The sequence below is a fragment of the Gossypium hirsutum genome, chromosome A08 (assembly GCF_007990345.1).
Source record: "Gossypium hirsutum isolate 1008001.06 chromosome A08, Gossypium_hirsutum_v2.1, whole genome shotgun sequence".
NCBI classification, from domain to species: domain Eukaryota; kingdom Viridiplantae; phylum Streptophyta; class Magnoliopsida; order Malvales; family Malvaceae; genus Gossypium; species Gossypium hirsutum.
Window position 1 is genome coordinate 106,320,161 of NC_053431.1, and position 14,466 is coordinate 106,334,626.

The following is a 14,466-nucleotide window of genomic DNA, read 5'->3' on the forward strand; positions in this document are numbered from 1 at the left end:
TACATCAAACTTATCTTAATATTGATGGACATCTATTTAATAATAAAATATTTAAGGGTGTGTTTGGACGAGAGATTTGACGGAGGGATTTCCTTAGTATCAATGTTTTCAAAATTATAAAAAGAAAATTACTTGTTTAGGCGAAAATACTGAAGAATTTCAAAATTTGTGAGTAATTTCAAGAAAGAATTTTAGGCTCCGCTAGCTTTCAGAAAATATTTTCTATTTCCATTTTCCTTGTTCTTTTTTACAAAATATTTTTTATATTTTAAAAAAAATTGAAAAACTTTAGTAAGTAGAACTAAAAATTCGTGTTGATAACTTTTTTTCTGTAATAGAAAATGAAAATAAAATAAAAATAATAATTACATTTATATGGATTCGAACTAAGATACCAAATTTAATATTTGAAAAGATGTTAAAAATAATATTTTTGAATTTATATGAGTTTGCACAAGAGTCAATTCATTTAAAGTTAAAAACTATTATTTTCATCATTTTCACTTTTACAAAACATTTTAAGTGAAAATAATGAAAATTTTTTATTCTTTTCTAATTTTCACATATATTCATTTTCATTTTCATTTTCAATAAAATCATTTTTAGAATTTTCTATCAAATACATTTTCTTTAGTGCTTTCCATTTTCCAAGAAAATGAAAATGAAAATGAAAATGGCTTTTATTTCCTAAAATCAAATGGAGCCTTAGTAGTTCAATTTTCTCTTTCAAATTCCATCTAAACAGGTGATTTTTCAAAATTTCTCATAATTTTATTTCATTTAATACACATAGTCTCATTATAAGATAAAAAAAAATTAAACTTGAAAAATCATTTTTATTTAATCTACTATATATATTTAAAAATATTTATAATTGTTTACAAATCTAATGATATCCATTTTTAATGTATTTATTTTTTAATTAGTGAAATTCTTATAACCTATTTATTAAAAAGTTATATATCCAAATAACATTTTAAATGATGAAACTTAAAACTCTCATTCAAAGGCAGTCAAAAAATAATTGTTAACCTAATTTAAACACTTGTTTCATATTTAATTATGAGTCTTTTATTTAATACCATTTTGTTAAAAGGTAGTGTAGCACTGAGTTTGTTTTAATTTAGATGAAGATGAAAATGATTAGCTGTTAAAAAATTGCACATTGCCTAGATTTGACAGACAATTAATGAAACCGTAACGCTCAAATTGTCCCTACATGTGCATGCCACTTAAAAGAGGTGAAAATAGGAGCTTTTACTGGATCATAACTGTCACTGATGAAGCTTTTTGTTTTTTTCCTTATTCCCAACAACTCAATTAAAATTAGAAACTTACCTCCAATTATTGTGTTTAAGATTCTCATCAACAACATTTTCAGTGTCGCTTTCGAATCAGTAATTTACACTAATTAGAAACCAAAACATTTGCTAAAATGATCCTTACGTTTCCATTCTTAATAATTTACTTATTGTTTTATTCTTATATTTATTATTTATTTTTTGGGATGACTGAATTTAAAAGTTGAAGTTGGATGTTTGAGAATTTTATAAGAAGAGTTTTTGCTCTAAAACACTCTCCAATACTTAAATATGTGAGTAGCTAAAAAAAATAATTTAAAAATGAAGAATAAGATGAAAATAGAGGAATAAGCTGAAGTTGAGTTATCCTTTGGTTCGTTAGGGATTAGCTATTCTTTTTTTTTTTTCTTTTTGTCTTTGATCGGGGTATTTAAATCAAGGAATATTAGAGAAGTTGTAACATGTTCTGCAAGACTCTCTATTGGCCAAACAATAGAAGCAAGATTAAAAGGGTGGTCTCTCATTTTTTATATATTTAATTTTTATCTTTTTATTATATCTACTTGTTTTCTTATCAATTATAAAAAGGCTAAAATATGCTTTTAAGTCATTATAATTTTTATATATGTTAAATTTAGTCTATCAACTTTTATTCACTTTTTTTTTAATTTTAAAAATTAAGTTCAATTATTAACATCGTTGACATTTTATGTTAAATTCGATAGGGTAATATTTTTATTTAAAAAGATTAAATTCTAAGACTAAATATCAAATATAAAAATATGAGATAATTAAATATTATCTTAATTCCATTAAAAAATGATTAATATTAAAAATTCTTCCTCGGTAGTCGTAAGATTCCTAGCAGATTAAACTTCTTTTTTGTTCATAACTGATTATCTTGTTTATTCTTGTCTTCTAGTTCCTTACGTATTATTTTGTTTTGAAGGATTACAAGTTGTAGTGACATATACAATCAAGGAAAATGGAAACCCAATTCCCAATAATTCTTCCTAAAGACAAAAAAAAAAAAAAATTAACCCAAATGATTAGGTACTTGGTGGGTCTATTAATTTATGACTTGGTTTACCATACACTTCGTCTGTTGTGAAACCCGTGGCCAATGCCAACGCTAATTTTGTAATAATATATATAAAGGGCCGATGTCATTTTCCACTAAGCATATTATTGCCAAATTAATAAAATGGAGGGCTTTTTTTTGAACTTTAGTTAGATTAGATTATGCTGTCGAGTTAATCACAACTTGGGAATCTCTCCCTTTGGTCCCTTTTCCTGGACAAATAATGGTAACAAAACACTAATTCCCGATTAAAAAAAAAAAACTTTTTTTATCTAAAGAGCATTTACCAACAATAAATGGTTTCAAAACTGGACTTTATAGTCAATTGAATCGAAAGTTCCATTGCAAAATAGAGGAGACAAAGCTGCATGGATTCTCATCCTAGCTAGCTTTAAAGTTGATTGCAGTAAAGTTCGAAAAAGTATAATTTCTCGTTTTTGCTAAACAAATAATACCAGAAAACAAAAGAAAAGTGGCGTTGAAGAATTACACTCGCAATGAATAACTCGCCCTTATATTAATATTTTACGGTGGAGATTTCATTTTTAATTATCCCAATGGATTAAAGTGGAAAAGAAACCACGAGATTCACGATTCAAGAGCCAGCTTTCCTTGTGATGAAGGAAATGCATTGGAATATTATTTGTATGAGAGGAGATGAATAATTTTCAAAGTTAGAGGGTATTGACCATGAAAAAGATTACACGTAGTGAAATGATATGTGTGTTTGCTAGTAGTAATCCCAGGAGAACGGCTCCTCGATCCGGAACCCAGCATCGACTGCACATATTTGCCATGCCGATGAAGAATAAGAGCAGAATCCATCGTTTCGGTCCGCAGTATCGATAATTAGATCGGGCAGATCGAACAAGGTGTCGTCGTCATCAATGGAGGGTGAACTTGATGATTCTTGTGTATTGTGAAGTTCTTCATGGCTTACTCCAGCTTCGTTCTCGACGTTGCATTGCCTTGTGTCGAGGAATGTCGAGGCAGCCGCTTGAGAAGCCGCTGCTTGGATGTCTTTGGGAGACGTAGTAGCAGGGCGTGGGAGTTGCTTTGCGATTTCAGGGAAATTAAGGTAAGCCGAGGGACCTTTAATGGCAAGTGCCGCTACATCATGAGCTCGAGCAGCCATTTCAGCTGTGGGGTATGTTCCGAGCCATATTCTCGATTTCTTCCTCGGTTCTCGAATTTCAGACACCCATTTGCCCCAACTTCGCATACGCACTCCTCGGAACGTCCCATGCTTACTATCGTTATTACCACAAGTACTCCTTTGTCTCTTCTTGTTCTCATTATCATCATTCTCCATATCTCCACCTTTCTTCAATCTTTTTCAGCTACACCGTTTGGATGACAACCCGAAGTCGAGGAGGAAGAACAAGTGGAAGATGTGGGAGTGGCGGTGTAAGAGACGATGGAATAAGAGCTAAGCAAGTCGTTATGACAATGAGAAGCATCATTCTCGATGTTGATATCTCTTCCAAATTCCATGACAGATTACAGGCCTAGTTGCAAGTAAAGAAAGAATATATCAAAATGAATGGCATATACATAGTGGTCTAGAGGGGATTATATGCTGCCTAATTCCATGAATTCTGGTCTTTAAAAAAAACATAATCATGTAAGGAAAGAAAGAAATAAAGAAGACTGGGGTCCATGGCATATATATATATAAAAGCCATTACAGTTCATCTAATTTGTTTCCCATGTGGAAAATTAAATAAAATGTACTGGAATTGGAGATGATCTTGGTTGTACTGTCAATTTTTACCTCTAGTGAAAATTCAGGCTTTGCATTCCGGGTATCTCTACCTAATGGTATGTTGATTATAACAATTCTCTACTTTTTCCCATATGCAGAAAAACACTTTGAAAAACCAGTTTTGGTCTTTAACCGATCATATATACACCCATACACTGTTTTTCACATGAACCTCGTTTCAAATACCCCACTCACAGTCCATTGAATTTCACATGCATGTTTTCTTCTCCTTTCTTTTTCCTGTTCTTTGATGGAACTGGTTCGATCAAAGAAAAGAAAAAACATAAATTAATTGTCATCTTCCAAGCTCTAATCATGTCGCATATAAACCTGATAGGATTCTCACCAGTTTCATACATCACCTATCAATTCATTTGTTTATTTTCAAAGGGCCACTTGTGTTTTCATCTCCGTTCATTGAACACCCTTAATTGGATTAATAAAATAAAATTAGCCAATGGAAGATCTTGCAATATATATACTTAACAGCAATGAACAGATTGACCAACAGATTGCAAAGCAGCCATAGAAAGTAAACACGTGGGTTGTTTTTATAAAGGAATAGGACATCTGATCTAAAGCAAACTAACACATATGAAGAGTGCTTAACAAATCCCAAATTTTCTTTATTTATTTCTGTAATCTTTAATTAAACTCACTAATCATTATTAGAAGAAGGTATTAAGGGAGAGGGGATATGACAAAAGCAAGAACGGGGGATACGCTTTTTCATTGGTTACTGTTCATCACGATGGAACACATGAGGCCACATGCCTGTGGGGTCCTCATTCTAAGCATGCCCTCTCTCATTCCCAGATTTTCTTTTTAGCTAACTACTCTATTGAAATTTTCCCATTTTCTTTTTTAACTTTCTGTTGCGAGAGAAAAATAACGATCTAGCAGTGAAGATGAAGAAAGGGAGAAAATACAGGGAGAAAGGAGGAAGAGAGAATGAGAAATTTGTTTTCCAATTTCATAACCATATTTCAGCCTTTGCTTCTGCTTTTTAGTGTGAGTAATGGACCCCAAAAACCACCTGGCAACTAACAGTCTAGGTGTCCCCAAAACGAATAGTTTCATTAAATGACTAGTGTGAGTAATGCTTTTTAGTGTGAGTAATGCTTTTTAATGACGTGACCCTGTCTTATTACAATTAAAACAAAGATAAAACACAACATTTTTACATAACAATTAAACTAACTAAAATAATAGAAATTCAAACATTTGCAGTAACTTGCTATTGTCTCAAACACCATTACTTTCTTCTTTCCATAACAAGTAGTTCCTCCGTAGAGTTGATTCTTATCCTCAAGGATCAAAAGTATGGTACTATTGCTGGAAAGTACTCCAAGTTTCCTAGGTAGAGTCTTTTGGATATGTGTCTGCCCATTCCACAAGCACCTCACTAGTAGCTTGATTGCCCCTCTTAGTCATCCTTCTCTCAAAAGTTCTGACTGGCTCCTTCAAAATAGAACCACCTGAACCTACAAGAGGTAAGTTACGATTACTAGTTGCGAAACCAATATGTTTCTTCAATTGGGAAACATGAAAAATTGAGTGAATTTGAGCTCCCACAGGTAACATTAATTTTTAGGCTACCTTTCCAACCTTGGCCTCCACAGGGTAAGGACCAAAATACTTTGGTGAAAGTTTTTGGTTCCTTAATTTTTGTAGAGAATGTTGTCTATAAGGCTAAAGCCTCAAATACACTAGATCTCCCACATTAAATTGTCGATCCGATCTTTTCTTGTCTGCCATCTGCTTCATCCTCTATTGTGCCCTTTTTAAATAAAACTTGAGCAACCTTCTCAATGTCTAAGGCTTCTGTCAATCTTTTCTACCTGCAAAGATCCAGCCAAATAAGGCAAATGAATAGGGGGTACTTGACCATACATGACCTTATATAGCGTGGAACTGATTGCTGAATGAAATGTGGTGTTATACCACCATTCTGCTAAAGGCAACCAGTTGGCCTAGTCAAAAGGTTTCTCTCCTGTCATGCATCTAAGATATCCTTCTAAGCACTTGTTCAGAATTTCTATTTGACCATTTTTCTGTGGATTGTATGCTGTTGACAAGGGTAGTTTAGTACCAAGATGTTTGAAGAGTTGTTGCCAAAAATAACTAACAAAAACCTTGTCTCTATCTGAAACAATAGACTTAGGGGCCCCATACAACTTCTATACCTAATCCAAATAAGCCTGAGCCACGGTGGTAGCAGTGTGGGGATGTGTCAAGGCAATGAAGTGATCATATTTGGTCAATTTGTCCACTATCACCAAGATGGTGGTCTTGCCTTTGGACAAGGGTAAACCCTTCACAAAATTCATGCTGATGGTAGCCCATGCCCTATTAGTAATAGGCAATGGTTGTAGTAAGCCAAGATAAGCAACAATGTCACTTTTGCATTTTTGGCAGATGGAATACGCTTGTACCCATGTTTTCATATCTATAGAAAGAACCTTCCAATAAGCGAACCCTGTTATTCATTGTCTAGTGGCATGTATTCCTGAATGGTCACCAATCGCCTTTTCATAAAAAAAGATGAAAGATGGCCTTTCTCAATTCCAGCTGGTTTCCTACAACTGTTTTCCCCTTCCTTCTAAGAACTTTACCGTCCTAAGAGTACTTAGGGTGTGAGTGAGGTTGGTCTTGTAAGTCCTTACACAATTACTGTAATTTATAGTCTTGCCAACTGACATCTAAGACTTTTTCCAGCAAGTTAGGCCACGATAAGTTACTGTTGCTTGCACACTAAAATAACTAACCCGCATCAGTACAAGGCCTCCTAGATAGAGCATTAACAACAATGTTTTAAGATCCCCTTTGATAAAAAAATGGAGTAGTCATACCCCAACATCTTGGCAACCCACTTTTGCTGAAAATGGGTGATTGCATGATTTTCTTAGAGAAACTTCAGGCTCTGGTGATCTATCTTAATCAGGAAGTGACTTCCCACTAAGTATCAACGACATTTTTTTATAGCTAGGAGAACTGCTAGCATATCCTTTTCATAGATAGATAGGGCCTGATGTTTGATACCTAAAGCCTTACTGAAAATGGCTACTGACTTCCTTTGTTGCTGAAGCACTGCCCCAACTCCCAAGCCACTAGCATCAGTCTTCACATAGAAGGTTTTCTGGAAATCAGGTAAGGTCAGTACTTGTGCTTAACAAATAATTTCCTTAAGCTATTGGAAGGCCCTTTGCATCTTATTAGTCCACTGCCAAACAACATTATTCTTTAGTAAGTTAATGAGTGGCATAGATAAAATTCCACATCCCTTTATGAACCTTCTATAATATCCTGACAACCCTAAAAACCCTCTCAACTCCTCGATATGGTGAGCGCCAGGTAAAAACCCCTTCCATCTTTGTAAGATCCATACTAACTGTTCCAACAGAAATAACATAGCCTAAATGCTTAACTTGGTTGATACTAAATTAACATTTGCTTCTTTTAGCAAATAACTGGTTGCTTCTTAACACTTGCAGCACTTCTCTTAAATGCTTCAAGTGAACTAACCAATCCCGTGAATACACTAATATGTCATGAAAAAACACCAAGACTGATTTTCGAAATAGTGTCTTTAAAACAACATCCATAAAAGACTGAAAACTTGAGGGTGCATTTGTTAACCCAAAAGGTATTACCATAAATTCATAATGCCCTTTGATCGCGAGATTTCATGATAGGTTTTAAATATTTATAATTACTCATTCTTGAACTAACTATTATTGCGATGTAGGCAAGTGTACCTATCGAACAATAGTATAGTTTTAGTAAGACCGAATTGTCGAACCCAAAGGAACTAAAAGTACTAGTGACTGTCTTTTTCTTATCTAGGCTAAGAATAAAGAGGTTTTATTTTAATTAACTAATTATCTAAACTAAGAACTCACAGAGAAAAGAATTGAGGAATTGCTATTGGGAAAATCGATTAAATGAAGACAATACCTAAGGAAAAATCCACCTAGACTTTACTTGTTATTCTGGCTCCGAATCGGGCGATTTATTCATTCAACTTGTTCCGTAGAGATCCCTAAGTTATGTTATTATCCCTATTCAAGACTAATAACATCTAATCCCTAGATTGAATAACTGAGACTTTTCTTTAATTAACACTCTAGGGTTGCATTAACTCGATCTATGGATCCCCTTATTAGGTTTCACCCTAATCTGGCAAAATCTTGTCATCTATTTCTAGGCGCGCAATCAACTCCGTTTAATTATGACAAAAGTACTCTTAGACAGGGTCTATTCCTTCTCTGAATAAGAGCATGTCTTGAATCAGTATCCTGGGATATCAAAACAAGAATTAAGAACACATAATTAAGAACAAGTTAAATATTTATCATACGATTCAGAAAATAATAACAAGATTCGTCTTAGGTTTCATTCCCCTTAGGTATTTAGGGGTTTTAGTTCATAACTAAATAAGACAACATCTTAGAAGAATAAAGAATACAAAACATAAAGAAAATCGAAAACTCCTGAAGGGAAATTGAGGAGAGATCTTCAGTCTTGATGATGAATCCGGCTTCTGAGATAGATCAATCAGCTTCATTGGAGTAATTCCTTACCCACTCTTCTCCGTTTTTTTGTCCTCTTCTAGGGTGTATTTATAGGCTTTGGAATGCCTAGAAGCCCTCGAAAGTGGCCTTTTCCGAATTGGACTTAACTTGGGATTGGCAGGGACACGCCCATGTGCGATTACTTCAGGCCGTGTTCAAGCCTGTTAGAATGGCAGGGGCGTGTACTATACCCGTGTGAGTCGTGCTCCAATTCTACCAGATTGACATAGCCGTGTGGTCTACCCGTATAAGGAGGTCCAGGCCGTGTTCAGTTCGTACTTTGGCCTATTTTCTCTATTTTTGGCCCGTTTCTCATTCCTTTCGCTCTCATATGCTCTCCTAAGTACAAAACATGAAATTAAAGCATTAGGAGCATCGAATTCACCAATTCTAATGAGAAATCATCCATAAAATGCATTAAACATGGGGTAAAAATATGTATAATTTACGGTCTATCAAATACCCCCACACTTAAACATTTGCTTGTCCTCAAACAAAATTCTCAACTCATAATCAAAATAAATTCTTCTCAACTTATAATTTCTATCGATAATATCTCACATTAATCCATAAGTAATCATACATTGAGAATTCAACTAAAAGAACATAAAAGTTTCAAACATTCCAAGTTGAGTATTTAGTCATGCAAACTTAGGTGCTTCCCTTCGTCTAAGTACTTACCTTTGATTCAGAATATCACAGAGTTTCACATCCTCACTAAAGGTTCACTCAAATCACTCGAGGTGTTTAAGGACAATAAATAAAGCACTCAATAGTCAATAATGAAAAGTCATTACCATAGGCTTGCATGAAAATCAAATCTCCACCACTATAATTTAAGATGATACATTAATCAAAAGGTCTTTAGAGGGTTGTAGTGAGGCTTGGTTAAGGAGTGTGGTCACAAGCTGAAAGAAAGGGTTAGAATCGAGATTGAATTAAAAAATTTCCTAACTAGAAAAAGAGTTAATCTTCACTCGCGTACAACAGAGCTTCTCTTAGAATATGAAATTATAGATATGCATACATAGTTTTTTTTTAAGAGCAAGTTACATAACATAGACTAACTATTAGGAACAAGACATAGCTAAACAATTTATTCAATTCAAATCTCGACAAAAATAGGGATTAATTTAGGGGATTTCAACAATAATGGGTTAAAGGTTAATATTAAGGGTAATATAAGAAATGGCTTGTTAGGCTCAATGGGGTTTACTAGGGGTTAATGGTGGAGGTAGGCTTTTCATGGCATGAGTGGGTTAATCCTAAGTGCCTTAATCATTTTGATATATCAAATCAAATGGTGTGGTCTCGACATGCATAATCAAGCAAGTTCTAGAATAACAGTTCAATACCGACGCACTCAAAGCAATAATAAAAGTGAGCATGAAAGGATTAATAGATGCTCAAAACGCTCAAAAATCTCACAAAAATTATGGCTTTTTGATGTTTAGACTCGTGAATTCCAATTCAAAGTAATACCTAGACTTGGGGAAACAACTTATAATTTTAAATTCTTAAAAATCAACTTATCATGCTTGATTTTCTAATGTCTTAAAGTTTAAACAATCAATGCATAAATGCCTATATTTTAATTTAATAAATATCAATCAAAATCATAAGTCAATTAAAATTTATCCTAAACATGATATGAGAGTTTTTCAAGAGAACAAGGTGATTATTCAGGGATTTTTATGAATGAATGCCCCCCCACACTTAAGATGTACATTGCCCTCAATGTTCAAAGATAGATATTATAAAATAAAAATAAGAAAGGGAGAGAAGTGAAACTTCCTGTATTAAGAATGGATGTTGTTCTTGGATTTACGAGATCGAGTATTGGAGATTAACTCTGGATGGCAAGCTTAACTCTGAAGGTAAGCCGTTTTTAAAAAGAAAACAAATGAATCTTAAAAACTTAATGAAAGAAAAATAAAATAAGATAATTATTCTAATTTTTCAAGTGGCACGGCCGGGGCACACGCCCGTGTGCGCCGTGGCTCGGCCATGTTTGTCGCGAATTAAGATGTCGCCACTCGGTCTTGTCGCACGCCCATGTATATAGGTCGTGTCGCTATAAGATCGTGTCGCACGGCCGTGTCTGGCGTGGTTCACTTCTCCCACGGCTGTGTAGGTTCTCCCACTCCCGTGTCATTCTGACAGTGTTGTCCACAGGTGCTAGACACGGATGTGTCGCACGCCCGTGTTTATTTGGCAGATTCGACCACGGCCATGTTGCACGGCCGTGTCATTTTATTACAGCCCGTGTTTGGGGAAATCTTCTACCCTGTTTCTGCACGGCCATATTGCACGGCTGTGTTTCTATCCGTGTTAGTCATACAGCCTTAAGCACGACCATGTGCTAGGCCGTGTGGAGTTGGGCACCTGTGCTTTAAGTACTCTGTTAGTGACCTAAATGTTTAAAACTTGAAATGTAAATAATTTAAAATCGTTAGTATTCGGTTTACCTTCCGAAAAGCGCTTGTTTATAGTCTAAGCTCGACTGTTACCTTGTTGGTTTATTCAGGGCGGTTTGTGGAGTCGTAGCTCTTCTCCATTGACTTTAAAATTCTCACCATTATAAAGTTTGAGACGGTGTCTATTTACTTTGAAAGTACCGTATGATGGGTGACTTACCTCTATTGTGCCATATGGAAGAACAGATTGAATTACGAAGGGTCCTGACCATCGTGATTTTAGTTTCCCGGGAAACAATTTGAGTCTTGAGTTGTATAGTAAGACGAGATCTCCAACTTTAAATTGTTTTCGTTGCTTTAAACGAACGTCATGACGCCGCTTTGTTGCTTCATTGTATAGGCGTGAATTTTTGTATGCATTGGCTCGCCATTCATCAAGCTCGTTCAGCTGCATCAACCTGTTTTTTCCTGCAAGTTCGGGATCAAGGTTTAGAAATTTAATAGCCCAAAAAGCTTTATGCTCTAGTTCGAATGGTAGATGACAACTTTTTCCATAAACAAGTCTGTAAGGTGATGTCCCTATGGTAGTCTTAAAAGCAGTTCTGTAAGCCCATAAGGCATCGTCTACTTTTGTTGCCCAGTCTTTTCTATTTGATTCTACTATTTTTTCAAGGATCCGTTTGAGTTCTCGGTTTGCTACTTCAACTTGTCCATTAGTTTGAGGATGGTATGGGGTGGCTGTTCTATGATGAACTCTGTATTTCTTAAGGGTTTTTTCAAATTGGGTATTACAAAAATGAGTGCCCCTGTCACTGATAATTGCTCTAGGTGTTTCGAATCTCGAGAAGTGTTTTTTAAGGAAACGTACTACCACTCTAGCATCATTAGTAGGTAGAGCTTGGGCTTCTACCCATTTGGACATGTAGTCAACTGTTACTAAGACGTATTTATTCCCAAATGAACTGAGGAATGAGCCCATGAAATCGATGCCCCAAACGTCAAATATTTCACATGGAAGCATATAGTATTGAGGCATTTCATTATGTTTAGATATGCTACCTATCCGTTGGCATTTGTCACATGAAATAACACACCTGATAGCATCTTTGAATAACGAAGGCCAATAAAAACCTGATTCAAGTATTTTGTGTACGGTCTTAGTTCCACTATAGTGTCCTCTGGTTGGCCCTGAGTGGCAATGTTCCAATATTTTTTATATTTTTGATCCTGTAACGCATCTTCTGATGACTTGATCTGCACATCTGTGAAACAGAAATGGATCGTCCCAAAAGTAGTTTTTCATATCATTAAAGAATCGCTTCTTTTGCTAGTGTGTTAAACCTTTTGGGATAATGTTAGCAGCTAAAAAATTTGCGATGTCTGCAAACCAATGTACCTTGGAGTTAGATATAGCGAAAAATTGCTCTTCAGGGAACGAATCATTTATTTCAACTTCATCTAGTTCTCTGGTATTGGATTTCTCAAGCCTAGACAGATGATCAGCCGCGAGATTTTCAACTCCTTTCTTATCCTAAATCTCCAAGTCGAATTCCTGCAATAGAAGAATCCATCGAATGAGTCGAGGTTTTGCATCGGTTTTAGTTAAAAGGTGGCGAAGGGCAGAATGGTCAGTGTAAACAACAACTTTAGACAATCTGAGATATGATCAAAATTTATCAAATGCAAAAACCACAGCTAGCAACTCTTTTTCCATAGTAGTATAGTTTTCTTGTGCAGCCGTTAAGGTTTTGTTGGCGTAATAGATAGGTTGAAAATGCTTGTCTTTTCGCTGTCTCAATACTGCACCTACTGCAAAGTCACTCGCATCACATATTAGTTCAAATGGCAAGTTCCAATCAGGTGTAATTATGATTGGAGCATTAATTAATTTATCCTTTAAAGTATTAAGTGCTTCTAAACATTCCTAATCAAAGTTAAAAGGTATATCTTTTTCTAGCAATTTAGACAAAGGCTTAGCTATTTTAGAAAAATCCTTAATAAATCTTCTATAAAAACCAACATGTCCTAAAAAGCTTCTAATAGCCTTAACCAAACTAGGGGGTGGTAATTTTTCGATTGTTTCTATTTTAGATTTATCCACCTCAATCCCTTTACTAGAAATTTTATGCCCTAATACAATACCTTTTTAAACCATGAAGTGACGTTTCTCCCTGTTAAGCACAAGGTTTGTTTCCTCACATCTTATTAAAACTCGTTTTAAATTTTTAAGGCAGAGATGGAAAGAGTTACCGAATACCAAAAAATCATCCATGAAGACTTCCATGATATCTTCTACGAGTTCGTCGAATATGGCCATCATGTAGTGCTGAAAAGTGGCAGGAGCATTACATAATCCAAAAGGCATTCTACGATAAGCGAACATACCATATGGGCATGTGAATGTCATCTTTTCTTGATCTTCAGGAGCTATTCGGATTTGGAAGTAACTAGAGAGTCTGTCTAGAAAGTAGTAATACATGTGTCCGGATAATCTTTCCAATATTTGGTCAATGAATGGCAAGGGGAAGTGATCTTTTCTTGTGGCGTCATTCAGTTTCCTGTAGTCTATGCAAACTCTCTACCCTATGAATGTTCTTGTTGGGATTAATTCATTCTTCTCGTTGGTCACAACCGTTATGCCTCCTTTCTTGGGGACAACCTGCACTGGACTTACCCAAGAACTGTCAGAAATAGGATAAATAATTCCAGCATCTAGAAGTTTAATTACATTGGCTTTTACAACTTCCTTCATGTTGGGGTTCAGACGTTTTTGAGCTTGCACACACGGTTTGTATTCATCTTCCATCAAAATTTTGTGGGTGCAAAAAAAAGGGCTGATTCCTTTAATGTCAGAAATTTTCCAAGCTATGGCCTTTTTATGTTCTTTGAATACTTGGATTAATTCATCTTTCTCCTTGGGTTGCAAATTAGAAGCAATAATTATTGGTAATGTAGAATTATTTCCAAGGAATGTGTATTCTAAGTGGTTTGGTAATTGTTTAAGTTCCAGTTTGGGAGGCTCCTCAATAGAGGGTTTTTGCTTAAGTTCATCGTTTATCTTAATACCCTCATATTCTACTTGTCTTGATGAATGGTCATTAGGTTCCTCACCTGTCTCATCTTCTTGAGCTGGATACGGTTTCATCGTCTCCTCTTGTATAATTTCCTGAAAAGAGTCTTGAGTAAATGATCAATAGATTCAATGAAATAACATGAATCATCCTGTTCCCTAGAGAATCTCATAGCATCCTAAATTTTAAAGATAATCTTCTCATCACCTACTCTAAGTACCAATTGACCGTCACCCATGTCAATCACAGCTCTAGCA

The 14,466-nt window shown here is 35.1% G+C and overlaps 1 pseudogene; it reads right to left on the bottom strand.

The window, feature by feature from the left end:
- Positions 1–2,969: 2,969 nt before the first annotated feature.
- Positions 2,970–4,178, bottom strand: LOC107929640 (ethylene-responsive transcription factor ERF034-like; annotated as a pseudogene).
- Between the last annotated feature and the right edge of the window lie 10,288 nt (positions 4,179–14,466).